This window comes from Leptinotarsa decemlineata, unplaced genomic scaffold, assembly GCF_025532065.1.
Source record: "Leptinotarsa decemlineata unplaced genomic scaffold, Ldec_3_MD MMD2_tig00078422_RagTag_RagTag, whole genome shotgun sequence".
Lineage (NCBI taxonomy): Eukaryota > Metazoa > Arthropoda > Insecta > Coleoptera > Chrysomelidae > Leptinotarsa > Leptinotarsa decemlineata.
Window position 1 is genome coordinate 5714526 of NW_027412747.1, and position 15804 is coordinate 5730329.

A 15804-nucleotide genomic window follows, 5' to 3' on the forward strand; every position below is an offset into this window, starting at 1 on the left:
TTGAATCATGTTTTCAACAGCCACATTTCAAACTGTTACATTCAGTTTCACAGCTGCAGCAAATAGTTTTAAGCAATACTTCCGGAAATAATTTCTTTTTTCTAAATTTGGTCATAATGCTAGGTGAATGTTGCTTCCAGCCCCAATCTGTTGCTGTCAATTCGTTACCCAACCAAGTTTGAAGCTGATAATATGCCTTGTAACAATGTTGTTCAGCTGCTCCTTCTGTGGGTGGGAGGTTTGCCATAATGAGAGATGGTTTGATTTTTGTCAATTGATATTTTTGTTAGGAATCACACGTTAAAAAGTAAGACCTCGTTAGTCCTTAGCTCGCACAACTTTCGACTTCTGAGGGTTGTCGTACCTAGGGGTGCGACAGCTGGTTAACGAAAAAACATATTTTTAACATATTTCAAATCTAAATTGATACAGTGTTATTTTTTTATTTTTACATTCATAATAGATTTTCTCTGTCTGTTTATCTGTTTAAAATATGTTTTTCCGTTAACCAGCTGTCGCACCCCTACGAACGACAACGCTCAGGAATCGAAACTTGTTCGATCTGAGGATTAACGAGGTCTTGTCTTTTAACGTGTGATTCCTAACACGGGTTGGGCAATAGCAAGTGAAAATCTATCGTTCAAACTAGGGCGTTGAACCGCCTGGCTACCACCTGGCTATTAAATGCAATCCATTTTTTTACATCTTATTTACTTGAATCTTCCTTATAAAAAACATTGGCCAAATAAGACATATTTTTACGATACTTTTCTCTCCTTTTCCGGCAAATCCAGATGTTGTATCGCAACCGGAAAAACTATACAGAAATGCAACAATATTTCTGAAGGATTCATGTTTGAAACTATTAGACGTGAAAAATAGATCCTTCACATTTCCAGAACCTGGTTTGAGAAAATAAATGTTATGATTATTTGAACTTAATTGATCAAAAACTCAATATCTTGACCGACAACAATGACAGTTTTATTATTGGTATCTCTGGAATTTCTATCGACGTCTCAATTATGTCAGCATCAGCAGCTTCTTCCACTTGTTTACAAGAAACCCCTTGTGACTGTAACCTTTTCATTAAAATTTTCATTATTTTGTCATCGTTTTTCTCATGAAATTTGATGAAATTTGTTCTTGAAAATATGATATTTTTGTATGGTTTCAATAATCAAACTGTGGAATATTGTCTGAGGTTTTTCTACGACTACGTTCTCCTCTTTTAGTTGAAGTAGCTGCTGGTACTGTTGTGACAGTAACTGTTTCTTTAATTTCGGGGTACCCATTGAAGACAATATAGCTGCTTGCTGCGTAATGTTTTTCTACATAGCGCATATATTTATTCATGATCTCTTCCACCGTTTCTTTTTTCTTCCAAATCACTTTGTACAGTAAAAATCCACCGTCAACGACAAGCACTATGCCATCAGAATGCGTTGATCTATTCACACTCACAAATAATTCGTATAGTTGAGATTTTACATTACACTCACGTATATAAATTATTTCAGAACAAGCAATAAATAGGCTTCTAAAAAATTATGTAAAGAAGATCCCTCAACCTTCTCAAAATATTGTAGCTGTCTTAGTAAATATTAACGTTAATAACCTATTTGTTTGTTAATTACAGTAGTATATTTCGATTTGCAATTTTTTCGTTCATCAATGTAACACGAAATCTTTCGTTTTTTGAGCAATCAAAGTTTGAATTTCAATAAAAGCTCAAAATTGTACATGATGATTAATTTTTTTTTTCGAATTCGAGTTTTTTCAATTTTTTTCACTTTTTGAAAAAAACTGATATTTTGATGCGAGAATTTTCGATTGAAAATTAGGGTGCTTTTTTGATATTAAGTCAAAATGAAGTGAAAAACTAAATATTTCAAATCAAATAAATTACAGTGTATTTGGGACATGAAAAGGTAAGTTTTCACCAAATTTCGTAAAAAATAGTTTTTTGAAAAAGATAAAAACAAAAAACCAAAAACTCGGTTATTTGAATTTTTCACATAAATTTTGAGGTTATGTGAAAAAATTTTGAATACAAAAATAGGTCACCAGTTACCTGGAAATATATCAATCCAAAAGATTGATTCTGTTGACAAGTTCCATTTCATAAGAAATTGTGCCGAAGAATAATCATATGTTGTTACTTCAGAAATATAATGATTCAGACTACTGAAAAATGTATCATATGAGAGTAACTGCATTCTTGGCTCAGTGCGCTTGCTCAGGGCACATGATTCTCGGACCCAATAATCACTCCCCACGATGTGGGGAGTGATCATTGATTAATAATGCTGGCGCGCCCTCCCGAATGTATCGGGGCTTCGGGGGATAAGGCCTGACCAGCGCACACTACGGAAAAAAAATACTGTTGATTATAACATGTTAGCTTCTAATATATATCGAAATATGAATGCGCATTCACATGTATCAGGACCGCATTGGGTATTAGGATTCGACCAGGGGCAACTTTTGTAGTGTTCATCATATTTAGTTGTAGACGTTTTAGCAGTAGTTATGAAATTCATCAGTATCTGTTTTCGATTGGTCCATTTTTCTATAATCCCCGCATATATATCATAGCGATCGATGTGTTTATCGATGAAATCATCGATTTTTTCACAAGCGGATAATTTATCTGAAGCTGTCGGAAGCATATTGGTAACTAATGATTTTGCATAGTCTCTCCATGTCAAATGACAAACGTAATATCGTGTTCAAAAACTATTGGCGTAGACGTTCCACATTTTTTTCAGTACTCGAAAATTGTCCAGTAGCATGACATGGATTCACATTTTTTTCAAAGTTTCCAGTTGCATAAGGTGTTCCATCAAATTTGCAAACATCAATGATTATAGGATAAACTACGGAAGTTATACATTCCTGTTGCAAAAATTCTGATTTTTGCTCACCACGAACGTAAATGTAGGCGGCAGCATTCAGCAACTTGGATTGAAGTATTTTGTTCAGTTTGAAATAGTCGATATCTCAATCAGAGTACCGAATACCATGGACAGTTCTTTCCAGATAAGATGCGGTTTTCTTGTCTTGATTATTCAATGCGGCAAAAAGGTTGTGGAGGCATGAACATGTAATGACTCCGTTTAAACCCAATTTCGATGGTGAGTTCTTTAGGGATGAACAGTCCATTTACAATAAATACCTGAATATCTACGAATGCAACTCTCATGATGACAACTTGTACAGTACTAACACTCCTCACAACTAATTTTAAAGTTATAATATTTTTGATTGAGGTGTGGGAGAGGAAGTGTTATTTGAATTTCAGTTCCACTTTTTGATAATTTCGCTGAGTGGGAGGTGCTCGATGACAGTGTAGTGCACAATGATGCAATAGGCTCGTGTATTTTGTGGAAATCCCTTGGATGATTCGATTTCAAGTTTTACATCAACACTGGAACTTTTGATGCTTTCGTCCCTTCTGGAACAATTGATGAAAAAAAGAGTTTTTTTGTATAAAGTCGGCGGTGTTGATGAGAAGATTATGTTGATTGGTCATTTTGTAGCTGAGACCGAATTGTGCGTAGTTTGCAATATGAAATATTGCAATATGCTTGCAAAATATAAATATGCTTGCAAAAAATTAATTTTCCCAAAATTCAGATGCATATTTTCTTTGGGGTAATTTTCACCGTTCAGAGTCAACGTTATATCGGTGATATTTATATGGTTGAATTGTGTTGGATCATTGTTGACTTTGGTGTAATCACGTCTTTTTGGAAACATACAATCACATAGCGAGGGCTTTCGAGAAACGAGGAATTTTTGACGGCCCAAATTTCATTTTTTGCACCTTGTGTGAGAGCAGGCAGCATATGAAGTTTCCATTTTCTGAACGGTATGAGAATAGGAGTGTCGGCTTGGATAGCTTTTGAAAGTTGCAATTTGATTTGATCATGAGGAAAGATTCGTTTAACTTTTAGTTCGATATTTTCAATTTCCAGCTCGAATTCAGTCTTTCATGCTACTATACCAGTAGTCTCATCTATTTTGAAACAGTTGCTATCATCTCCAGCTCGTACTAATCGGATGGTGTGTTTACCATAGGAAACACATTAATAATCATTGAAAATATTCAAGAAATGCTTGATAGGTATAAGTATGTTGAACGTTGAAGATACAATTTGAATGATGCCGAAGCTGTTGAGGTATATCCATCCTGAGATTGCCAATTGCTTGATATCTTTATCGGCGTAGGTGAGGAAGCCTCTGACAGTACTAACAATTCCAACTTCACGAACTGCTTTCAATTCTTTACCATTCTACTCATAGGTAGCAGATAGAAACATGAAACCACCAGCATTGTTCACGAAGGTCACATGACCATCTCCCTTGTTTCTCTCAACTTTTCCGCTGATGAATAGCAAGCTATCGTACGAAGCATCATAGGCATCGGATTGATTATTGTTGATTTCAATGACGTCATTGTTGCGAAAAGATTTAACGTAAGGGAGTAGGTTCGCCACTCTACCTTTTGTATGGACTCATCGTTTTGCGGTTTTCGGAAAATGTTAAACACTTCATTGGATAACATGATAACCCAGAGATTTCAGAAATAATTTATTTTCTGTTGTTAATAGTTGTCGACTATTAAAAGTTTTGGTGAAGCGAAGCATATGGTGATGAGTTATTCTTATAGATAGTCAGTACCATACTTTCTTTACAATTCCAAACGAATTATTATTTCTTCGTTACGAAAATCAATGAGCCTGGAATGTTGGTCGAGCACTCGCAGCGTAATATTGTTCATTTCGTCTCTATGTGCAATAGGTAGGTATATGAGATGATTTGGCGTTTCGTCAATTGCGTTTCCTGGATCTACATCAACAGCGAATTCGTATATCGTATGAGACGGTGTGTCATTGTAGAATGCTCCAAACGTGATGTTGCTATCTATGTGTATGGTACGTACTTTAATGATATCTACAGGTAAATTGGATGCGTAATGTAAGTTAGGTTTGAGAAGAGTAGATGAGAACTCCAAAATGCGAGCCAAAATATTTTCAGGTCTGAAATCAATCGAATGTTTCAGACAGAATATTTCACTTTTCAGCGTATTATTATTCGGTTCAAGATAAAAAACTTTCTCAGGCTTTTCGTTATACGTTTTAAGTACAACATGTTTGCTCATCAAATTTTCGATATCATCAATTTCGTAAGATCCAGCAGGAATATCGATACTTTTTCGTTTAGTCGTGTCACCGTTTTAGTAATAATGAAATGTTGTACCTTCTTCAATGTTTGGTATAGAGTTGTACGAATGGAAACTGAGCAAAGCTAATCTGTATTCGGAATCGGAAACCAATCGAATGGGTGGATTTAAATCGATGGAAAGCGTCGAAGAACGACTCGTTAGCATTGATATCATAGACATGACTGATATAATGTCAATACGACATTTCCTTTTGATGATTGAAACAACAAAATTTTGAATGAAAATATCAATTATTTTCACAATAATAACAACTAATACATTTTTGGTGTAAGTTTTATCAACAAAAAGCCCCATAATTTCTGTAGGTATTATGTAGTAGAAACTGTAGGCACAGATGTCCACAATTACTTTGATAAAAATTTTGATACCGATCATTGTTATATGTAATCGTTGCAACATTTCCAAAATATCGTATCAATTCCATTGGAGGTTTGAGATTACCAAAACTATCGAAATATTGTACAGCAATAACGTTTTTAATGTAAGCTACTCAATGAGTGCCTATATTCAATTGAGAATCCAAGTTTACAATAGCACATTCTCATTGCCAAGGATCACAAGTTGGCAACGTATCACGCATAAAGACTTCACGAGAATGCGGAATTTTCAATTGATGGGCACATTTTTTAATTTCCGAATCATATAATGCTCTATGGGGTAGCTTCAACAGGAGTTTTTTTGCTTTTTCAAGTAAAGACCTCGTTCTTTGCGTTGATGCTGTTTTTTTAGGAACAAACTATATCCTCGTGGGGTTTTGCGTAGGTACAAACCAGAACTCAAATGATCCATAGCTTTATTGTGACGCTGATCTTTTTAGAGTTTCTTCTTGGCATTTTTTGCATCTTTTACGGTTTTTACGATAGCGCCTGTTCCACCTGCCTCCAGATTTTGCTTCGATTGGAATTATCCTAGGTATCCGTATGTTTTTTCGTCCTCCAACTTCACTCAATGCCATTTTAGCTGCTTGCAAAGCCGAAGCACTAGATTTTTCAATATTAGTAAAATGTGGCTTCCAATTTTTAGTAATTTTTTGTAGTATATTACGTCAAAAGGTCGCTCCCATACCAAGCTTACGTTTCGCCTTCATTTTTGTAGTGACGAGCCAAGCTGCAGCTTTTTCCCCAAATTTAGCGTCTTTCGATTTAACTCGTTCCCAAACTTTATTTTCCAACACTTCATCAGCTCCGTGACGATGTTGTAAAGAGCTGTTTTGAGAGTATGCAATATCGTGTTCTCTACAGGCCTCGTCTTGGACTATTTGAATGATAGTGTCAAATATCGGAAAAAACATGGCAAGTTATTACCCAATTCGTTTCGCGCCATCATACTTGGTCCATCTGGGTGTGGAAAAACCAACGCAGCATTATCGATATTATTCCATCCGAATGAAGGCAAATTTGAAACTGTTTACGTGTACTCAAAGTCGCTCTATCAACCCAAGTATCAGCTGCTTCGAGAGATATTAGAAAAAACTAAAGGAGTCGGTTATTTTCCATTTCAAGAAAACGAAGAAATTCAGAGTCCAGAGGCGGCTAAACGAAATTCCATATTCATATTCGATGATCTAGCCTACGATGATCAGTAGAAAATTGGTGAATATTATTTGAAGGGTCGTCATAAGGGCATTGATGCCATGTATTTGTGTCAGACGTATTCCAAGATACCTAAACAACTGATACGTGACAATTACAACATGATTGTGTTGCTCAAGCCAGACGAAATTAATTTTAAACATGTATTCGACGAACACGTCTCTCCCGATATGTCTTTCGATAGATTCAAGAGAATGTGTGCGGAATGTTGGCGCGACAAGAATGGAACTTTTATCATTGTCAAGGAATGCGATTCAAATGAGGGGCGATATCGAAAAGGCTTCGACAAATATATAAATGTGCGTCAATAAAAATGGAAACGTTATTTGTCAATATGAAACCGCTCAGTGAAGAAGTTGATGTGCGCAAGAACAAAATTAACGAAATTTCAAAAAGCCTAAAGAAAAAGTATCTAGCTTTGAAATTGGGAAAATCTGAAGAGGGTGAGTTGTTGCAAATGTTTTTTCAACCTATATCTAAACCACTGAAGGATATTGCTGAAATCTCTGAAAAATCGGTAGGTCATTTGAGACAACGTAGTGATGTCACCAAGAAGGAGGAGAAGAAAGATGAAATAAAAACGGAACCGTCCGATCAATCTCAAGCATTTGGAGAGACACAATTTTTATCACATGAAAATATTGCTGGAACGACGGGAAAGGATGATGAGGTATTCCACGAATCACCACTACCACCACCATCAATGGAAAATATTTCAGAGGAGAGTATGATGGAATATCTGGAACAATATCCGCCCATATCTCACAAATATGTCATGAAACACTGGGCTAAAGACAATTCAATCGATAAAATATAAGTTTATTACGAGTCCTCTTCAAAAGGGATTCTCGGTAGAAACTACATTGACCTTGATAAACGTGGTAATATTACAACTGAAGGACTCTCCTTCAAAGGAACTCCGGGATTATATAATTTGATCTTTCTCGATGAACCTGAAGACTATAATAAAGAGGATCGAGCCTCTTATAAACGATTGTTGGAAGTAACACAAGCCCGCCTGAATGCCAGAGGATCCATGAAGGGAACACAAAACTGGAAGTGGTCAGATGTAATGAGGCCCATGTTTTGTGATCAAACACTTGATAAGGGTTACGATAATGTAATGGACAATGATGTAGTTGGTTCCATCATTCTACAAACGAATGCCATCAACACTCATCGTTGGATATATAATGACAATCCCTTCGAGTATGTGTATTGGGATGATCCGAATGAGTTATGCGATAGATTGAAGCTGCTTATAGCTTCGACAGATACTGGAAATACGTCATATGACAATAAAATAACAGCTATATTCAATGAACTCAGAGAAGTCAACATTATTCAGTGACAAATCATTCAAAATGACATGTATTTCATTCCAAAAATTTGATGCGATAATGTAAAATTCAATGCGATAAAACGATAATCTCTGTCACTTTGATCGCAACGAAAAAAACATATTTTTCAAACCATCATTTCGTGCAAAAACCCGTATGATTCACATTGTAACATGCTAAGAAAATTAATGCAAAATTAACACGAAAATCGCATCAAAAAAATGTCAAAAATTTGATTCGATAAAACATTCATTTTCATCACAAAAAACGTATCAAAAGTTCAACAAAAATTCAATGCGCTGAAACAATCATATCTCGGTCGCTTAGAAAAAACGCATATTATTAGAATCTTTTCGGTGTATGTCACATTTCCATCATGACTATCGACAAGTTTGGACGCAGCTGCAACATCAGCAGTAGGCACTGGTGGAGGTTTACTACACACACCCGATGGCAACATTGATTTTGATAATTTGAAATTATGTAATGTGAAAAGACCTACGAATGCATCAGATGTAGTCAACAAAGAGTACATGGATGAAGTTGAGGAAAAAATTGATGCAACTATGTAGAATCAAAGCGGTCGACATCAAAAACAAATGGCCCAAGTAAATGAAAATCTAGCAAAAATGCGAGAGCAAGTCGATCAATGTCGACATCAAATAACTCAAGTTAATGATAAAGTACCAAACATGAGTAATGACATTCAAAAACAAGAGAATGTGAACAAACAATTCGACGCTAAATTTCAAAAACTTGATACCAATTTTATTCAAATGGTACAAACAAATATGGTACGCAATAACGAGGCGGTGGCACGTTACAAAAAATTCAATCAGCGATATATAAGTAATATTGAAAATATTCAAGCAGATTTGTTGAAGAAATTGACAGAAATTACCGATTTGGTTCATTCGCATAACAAAACTTTGAAAATTGAACAAGACGACATAATGGAGTACTTTCAAGGTGATATCTCCAAACAAATTTCCAAAATAAATTCGGATTTAGCGAAGGTACAATCTGATATCAAGAAAATTAACAAAATGTAGTTTATAATAAAATATCAAGTTCAACATTCTCGATCATCAGTCCGTCACATGACTACCAAAGACAAGATTCAACTTGCTCGTGAACTGCATAAACCTATTAGAAAAAATTTTCCACGTCATACCGTTATCAAAGGACTGGATGATCTGTGGCAGATGGACTTGGCTGAGATGAGATCATTCGCTCATCAAAATCGAAATTCCAATCCCATTTTAGTTGTCATCGATTGTTTTTCGAAATTCGTGTGGACTCGACCGCTAAAATCAAAAACAGGAGAAGAGATCGTCAAAACATTTTCAGATATTTTGGAACATACGAAACGTTGTCCAAAAATCTACAAACCGATCAGGGGAAGGAGTTTTACAATAATAAATTTCAAACTTTAATGAAAAAACATGGAATAAATCACTACAATACATATAGCATCATGAAGGCTTCTATGGCTGAACGTGTCATAAGAACGTTAAAATAAAGACTTTTCAAATATTTCAGTTTGAATGGCACCTACAAATTGCTGAATGTTTTGTCTGAAATCACAAAATCCTATAATGATACGCGGCACTCAAAGACGGGCGCGAAACCTTCGGAAGTCAACAAAAACAACGAAAAACAAATTCTCAATTCAACATACTTCCACCTGAAAATGGCTGGGCCAAGAAAATTCAAAGTCGGTGATGTTGTGCGAATCAGTAAGGTGAAACACGTTTTCGAAAAAGGCTACACACCCAATTGGACTACGGAATTATTCAAAATTATCAAAGTCAACATTACTAACCACACCACTTTTATGCTTGAAGATATGCATGGTGCACCTATTAGAGGTGCTTTCTATGGGAAAGAATTGCAAAAAACTGCAAATCCTGATATATATATCTCGTGGAAAAAGTGCTGAGAAAAAAGGCAAAAGAATGTATGTAAAATGGCTCGGTTCAGATAGCAAGCATAACAGTTGGATAGAAAAAACAGATATTTTGTAACTACTTTTTCGATGTGCGCGTATGAATTCAATTCTGGAAAGCAGGTACATTTTGATGTCGAAGAGTGGTGGGAGGTTATGCATGAATTGAATGTATATTGAAACAAGTTTGTACTTTTTCAACATCAGTGAGCAGTGTGAAGTCCGCCATTGTCATTATCGTCACACACACACACATACATCAACATGAGTTCTGAAGAAAGTGGTTATTTTAGTGATGATACCAATATGTCTGATTACAACAAAGAATTAGATGGAATCTTAACGAAATATGAAGTGTCTGCCAAAAATGAATGTCATTTACTGCTACAAACTGTGTTTTCACAATAGTGGTGGGATTATCTCAGCTAGAACATTCAGTGCGACAATTGTGGTGAAGCAATCTTTCAAACCGAAGAAAATATCGTTCAGCATATTCGAATGGACTACTTTAATCAAGCTACTCATACAGAAGAAGACTGACTTTTTCCAAGAAGACCTTTCAACATTTACAGATGAGTATGATCTTACGATATTCCTTTGTGGTGATTATTGTAAAGTCACACAATTAGTATATGATGATACTAAGTACTTAACGATTGCGAAACACGGTATTGAATTCCCGTTTTCCGAAGAAAAAATGTACCAAGTAATCCAAGCTGATAAGAATTTGCTATCACATCGAATTGCCTTAATGGAGAACATTAACTTTTGTGTTGATTATTTTAGTATAATAGATAGTATTAAAAGGTTTTTCAAAGATAAACCAGACTTTAATTCTGGAAAGTTAGAATTATTAGAAAGATCTTGTGAAATACCAAATACTTTATTTTGTAATGCTCTCAAAGAAAACATTTTTCATTATAAAGTAAAATTTATAAATGATTTATGTGAATGAAAGAAAATTTTAAAAATTGTTTTTTATTACTACTTTTTTCATATGCATTTCACTGTCGACGACACGTCACCGCAACGCACATCAATGAAACGTCATTGTCATTGTCATCCTGAAAGTCTTCGTAACCAAGTTACGGGCCCTCAAAGTTATAAAATGAAAAATGTTTTTCTTTGATAACTTTTCAAGTGAATATTCAAAATCATCCAAATTTTGGTAATTGACTGAACAAATGAATTCCGTCGATGAGCTTTCATGCAGGAGTCAGTTGTTTTGCTACAAAGTCAGGAACGGACTACCCCCGATGGTCCACACCCCAAAACTTTGAAATGACAGATATTTTTCAATATTTTTCAACAAAATAAGGTTACTTGGACAATTTTATGAATAAAAGTACTCGTGTGGAAAGTCGATCGGAGCAACGAGTCTTGATAAAAATGTAGTTCTACTCGACGACATCAAACCCGCTCGTCCACCATTATTTGAAATGAATAATTATCAAAGCAGAAATAATAATGATAACGTTAATTCAACAACATTTATAACAGGAATAATACAAAGTATGCTAAAATGAAGTCGTAAACAAAGAGTACAGTACCTATATGGAAGTTTAAGTCACAATTGTGATAGCAGATATTTTTTCAAAAGAAATATCAAGTTCTGTAGATTCGTGGTGTTTTAAAACTAACAAGCTACTCTACTATGAAATATCGAATTCATTCCATATTTTGTATGTACATAATACGTGTGGAATAATCACGTTTCGTGTTGATCAGTTTTCTGAATCTCATGAAACTCAACATTCGAATGTTTCAAATTCTTCTTCACAGCTAAACTGTTGAGGAGTTCCACTGATAATTATAATTTTATGGGAGAAATTCTATAACACGAATCTAAATTCAGCTGAAAAAACGCACATCGGAAAAAATATTTACTATACTAATAAAAAGCAAACGAATGAACTACAAAAACGGCTGCACATGATCAGGTGAAAAATATCCAGGGAATAATTATGTTCCATTTCTTTCACAGATGTTGACAAAAAAACCTTTTAGAAAGTTTTGATAAAAAATGAGAAACTGGAATGCGATTTTGTTTTGTTGAGTGGTGCGTTGTCATATGACTATCATTGTATTGTCAATATTCTATAGGATATTTTGAATTTTTTTGATATGGCCGAACAGTTTACATTCAATGAATATGCAGATATGCATGTATTTTATGGACGAGCATTTTGTAATGCTGCAGAAGCTCGTCGTCTGTATTCCGAGCATTTTCCCAATCGAACGGTACCGTCAAGAGAAACATTCGAGCGTGTCGATCGCAGCTTGAGGGAGACAGGTATGTAATAATTGATAATTAATTTGAGCACGTTGTTTTATTTCGATATTATTGTAGGTACAGTTTTGCCAAAACGAGGTGGTGAGGGCGCTCCTAGGACTGTACGTACCGTTGTATTGGAGGAAAATATTTTGGAAGCCGTCGCTGATGATCCTTCAATGAGCATCAGAAATCTATCAGAACAGTTCCATACATCCAAGTCCACAATTCATAAAATAATTAGGGAACAATTGCTCCACCCATTTCACATCCAGAAGGTACATGCCATGACACCTCAAGATTTTCCAGCACGACTGGAATATGCCAATTGGTTCATGGATAGGCAAAGAAAGGATATGACTTTTATTAATCGAGTTTTATTCACTGATGAAGCAGGTTTCAGTAGAGATGGAGTTATCAACTCTCATAATCTCCATATATGGGCCGAAGAAAATCCCCATGGGATATTGCAAACCAAACACCAACGGAAATTCAACGTGAATGTTTGGGCTGGTATCATAGGAAACCATCTTATAGGACCATTCGTTCTACAGGACCGATTGAATGGAGAACGTTATTTGGAGTTCATTCAGAACGATTTGAATGGACTTTTGGAACATGTTCCATTGCAAACCCGAAGAGATATGTGGTTTATGCATGATGGCGCTCCTCCTCATTTTAGTTTGATTGTGTGTGACCATCTGAACCATATTTTCCACAATAGATGGATTGGTAGAGGTGGGCCATATTCACGGCCATCGCGGTCTCCGGATTTGAATCCATTGGATTTTTTTGTGTGGGGGCATCTGAAAAGCCTTGTTCACGCTACACCTATTCACACAAGAGATGCATTGTTGAATAGAATAACATTACATTGTGAAGCCATACGAAACGACCCTGGAATGCTATTTCAAGTACAGAGAGGGTGTCTTCGCAGACTAAGAAAATGTATAGAGAGAGAAGGTGGTCATATCGAGCAGTTTCTGTAGCGGATTTTTCATTTCTGTTTGCTCTTGAGGCTCTTGAGTTTCGTTAGTTAAACGTGTTTGCATTATAAAAATTCGTTATGAACATTTTACCTATCATTTCCATTTTCCTTAAAAACTAATATTTTCGAATGATGGTAGACATCTCAGGATAAATGTTGTTGAATTAACGTTATCATTATTATTTCTGCTTTGATAATTATTCATTTCAAATAATGGTGGACGAGCGGGTTTGATGTCGTCGAGTGAAACTACATTTTTATCAAAACTCGTTGCTCCGATCGACTTTCCACACGAGTACTTTTATTCATAAAATTGTCCAGTAATATCTGTCATTTCAAAGTTTTGGGGTGTGGACCATCGGGGGTAGTCCGTTCCTGACTTTATAGCAAAACAAGTGACTCCTGCATGAAAGCTCATCAAAGGAATTCATTTGTTTAGTCAATTACCAAAATTTGGATGATTTTGAATATTCACTTGAAAAGTTATCAAAGAAAAACATTTTTCATTTTGTAACTTCGAGGGCCCGTTATTTGGTAACGAAGGATTTTAGGAAAAAAAGTTATATGAAGTACTGGTGATATTTTGACCCCATCTATACATTCCCGAGAGGAAAAGAGGAAGTCCAGGGACACCCTGTATATATATATACATATACATATACATATACATATATATATATATATATATATATATATATATATATATATATATATATATATATTTGATTGATGCAACTAATTTTCTTTTATTTTGTGTATTTCAATAATAAATTCTACAAAAAGGATTTGAAGCTTTATATCTTCTATTAATTATCTGCGAGCGCTTTCGACAGTTGGTAGTACTGTCATCATCTGGCACTCCTCAAACTGAACTGGTCATCCTGTTGTCTGTCTCTTTATACGGTCAGAGCGTCTTAACTCAGGTATTTCAGGTACTTTAGGTGAATTTGCCTGTATTTGTTCTGCATCAGGTACTCTTCTTCGTGTTAGATCTTCTCTAGGAATGTGTATGGTTTTGTTTATTATATTGAATGTGAGATCTTGTTGTGTTTTGATTTGTACTTGTTCCTCGATAAGTGATTTATGACTGTTGAATTTATGGATGTTCAAGTTTCCCCAAATGTCCATGCGGTTTCCCTTGTTGATTTGTTTTATTTGTTTTATGTTCTCTGGTGGGGGGAAATTATGTTTGTTTTGTATGGCGTGTGTTGCAAGGTTTGATTTATATACTGTTGGATTTATGTATGCCTTTTTGTGCTCATTGTACCTTTGGATCAGTTTTTTCTTGGTTTGGCCGATATAGAATTTGTTGCAGTCCGAGCATTGTATACTGTATATCCCGTTTTGGTCTTTGTCTTCTTCTTTTTCGTAGTTGTTAATTTTTTGTGTTATCTTCGTGTTCGGCTTGTATGTGATGTTGATGTTCAGTGGTTTTAAGATGTTTGTTAATTTCTTGGTTTGGTGTCCTACGTACGTAAATGCTGTCCATCGTTGTGTTGTTTTGTCTGTTGGGGAAGCTTGATCCTTGTTCTGTATTTTTCGTTTGATTCTGTTTTCTAGTTTATCTATTGTCTTTTGGGTGTATCCGTTTTCGTTCGCTATATATGAATGCGTTATAGGCAGCCATTTTGTGTGATGGTGGATGGTTTGAACTTGCGGGTACGGTGGAGCTTGTTTGTGTAGGTTTCCTGTATATTGCCATTTGAAATTGTGTTTTGTTGTGGTTATATCCTATGGTTATGTCCAGGTAGTTAAGTTTTGAGTTGTGTTCTTCCTCAATGCTGAAACATAGTTTTTGATTTATTTCGTTAATTTCTTTTGTTATTTGTTCTATTCTTATTCCATTGTTTTGTGATATGTACAGTCCATCGTCAACGTATCTGAACCATTCTCCTTTTTCATCATGTGTTCTTATTATTGTTAAGATTTTCTCATCTATGGTTTGCATCTATATTTCGGATATAATGCTAGATAGTGCGGATTCCATCGCTAGTCCATCTGTTTGTTTATAAATTTTCCCTTCAGATTCCAAATAATTATGAATAAGTATTGTATTTAGACATAAAAAACATGTACTCCAACATACCAATCAACGAAAGTATAAACATCATATCTGAGAACCTAAAACAACAAAGCATAGACAAAACCTACATTAACCAAATGGAACACAGTCTAAATACAATACTTAATCAAAATTATTTCGAATCTGAAGGGAAAATTTATAAACAAACAGATGGACTAGCGATGGGATCTCCACTATCTAGCATTATATCTGAAATATACCTGCAAACCATAGATGAGAAAATCTTAACAATAATAAGAACACATGATGAGAAAGGAGAATGGTTCAGATACGTTGACGATGGTCTGTACATATCACAAAATAATGGAATAAGAATAGAACAAATAACAA

The 15804-nt window shown here is 35.1% G+C and overlaps 1 protein-coding gene across 2 annotated transcripts in view; it reads right to left on the reverse strand.

Moving 5' to 3' along the window:
- LOC111505417 (cytochrome P450 4c3-like) overlaps window positions 1-15804 on the reverse strand; it is a 160663-nt gene that overhangs the window by 124935 nt on the left and 19924 nt on the right. The gene's annotated exons all lie outside the window — the stretch shown is intronic.